This window comes from Atta colombica, unplaced genomic scaffold (genome assembly GCF_001594045.1).
Source record: "Atta colombica isolate Treedump-2 unplaced genomic scaffold, Acol1.0 scaffold107, whole genome shotgun sequence".
Taxonomy (NCBI): domain Eukaryota; kingdom Metazoa; phylum Arthropoda; class Insecta; order Hymenoptera; family Formicidae; genus Atta; species Atta colombica.
In genome coordinates this window covers 1772184-1774279 of record NW_017259192.1, presented here as the reverse complement: position 1 = coordinate 1774279, position 2096 = coordinate 1772184, and positions in this window count along the sequence as shown.

Below are 2096 nucleotides of genomic sequence, written 5' to 3'. Positions count from 1 at the left end.
GTATCTCCATATGATGCACGGGCAAACCACATATTTCTTTACGTGGCAGCTCGATCTACCAGTTTTATGTTTTCTTCCGTAAAAACAGCTCGCTCCCTTTCGCGCGAGAGAAAGTTCGAGAAACGAGCTGTCGTCGGTAACCAGACCAGTATCCACTTTTTATTGCAATATATCTTTAAAAGGGAAAAAATTGTACGTATGAAAATAAATGTAACAAGTATCTCTGTGTTTTTTAATCTTCTTAAAATAATGATTAATTGATGTACTTATAGGAAACAGGCAGAAATTGATTTTTAAATCTCAAAATATTATACGAGATTTTTTATTACTTATATTAATTATATATATATATAAAATAAAATAATTAAAAATAAATATAAAATTTAAACTTTTGATTAACTGCTGACTTTTTTTTATGGAAATTTAATATTGGAAATGTAATTACTTTATTTTGAATATAAAGACATTAAAATTACTATTGTATTTAATACTTTTATATAATACTATATTTATATACTTAAAATAAATAATTTCTAGTATTACATTGGTCAAGATTAAATTGGATTTCTGTAAAATGCCGCTTATAATTTTTTACCAAACAATATGAATTAACAAACTTCTACGAATTTTATGAATTGACATGAAGTTGTTGCGAAGAAATTAATCGCTATTAACAAGTTATAATCACGTTTCTTGCTCACACAAAGTGGAATTAGAAGCGCAGGCATAATTAGACATAATACCGTGCGTAATTTACGATATCACGTGTGTGATATCACGTGGTATCGAACGTCCCTAGCACCGATTAATTGGTCCAACAGTGAACGCGTCGCACAGAGTTAATTTATAGAGGCACCGATTGCTCGACAAAGTTCGTCAACAAGTGGTCGATATCGTAGACTATCGGCCAAGATAATTGCGAGAGACGATCTGCGTATGTTACGCATCTGCGTAACATACTGCATGCGCTTGTACTAAAGATACATTAATTTATTCTATCTATCGCTAATCTCATCAGACAAACTCGGTAATCGAGAGACGTAAACGTCAATTTCGCGAGATTATAGCGAATTTAAGTAAATAAGTAATCGATGCGAAATTACAAAATTAAAAAGTCAGAAGAAAAATTAATAAGTGATTTAATCATTTCTGAGCATAAGAAAATAAAATCGTCATTTATTGAAAAAATAATTAGAAAGAAGATTTTACATTTTGTTGAAAGAAAATGTCTTCACTGAGAATGCTAAATGTTATTAAATTTTGCAAATTGTTTATATTACAGATATTGCATTCCCTAAGGAGATTAAGGCAATAAATTTTAAAAAATGGTAATATTGTGTTTGCGTTGCAATCAGTGTACTATAAAGCTTTTTAGTAATAATCTTATAATCCTTGCGGAGATATACTTCCAAGCGAAGATTAGGATGGTAATAAACGGAGAATAATTCGTAAGGTGAATATTTACTGTAACTTATATTTATATAACGCCGTCCACCGCGGCTTTTTGCCACGAGCAGTGAGAACAGCGCAGAAAATAAGCGAGAAATGCAAAGACGTCGGTGTAGTCGTAGTCCTTCGAGAGGACCAAAAATGCACTTTTTATCGAGTCGGCGCATGCACTACGAAGAGGACGAAGTCCGTGCATACATATTTCCCAGCACGTTTCCGTCGGATATCCCAATGTACACGCACGTACTTTCTTCTTGAGCCTGGCTATCCGGTAAAACCATGCAAAGTCGATCAAGACTGCATATTCATGAAAGTTCGGAAAGACGATCTATATTTTTTATCTTTTTCAAAGAGATATTTCAAAGGAGATAGGTAGATAAGGATGATACGCATCGCTTTGCGGATCCGATGGCCACATAAAATTTTCGGGGAGCGATACTTTTGAAATGGGCATCGTCTCAGGTTTCGTCGCGTGAGCCTCTATTTCGCATACGAATAAAATGTTTTCCAAGCATGTATATTTTCCGGACGCTTAAATTACGCATGAAACGCTGGTTTCTTGGCAACGTAGTTCCTCGATTCGTTTCAGAAAAAGTCATCTCTTTAGAAAGTGTTTTTACGACCTTCATCCTGAATCCAAAAGGTGT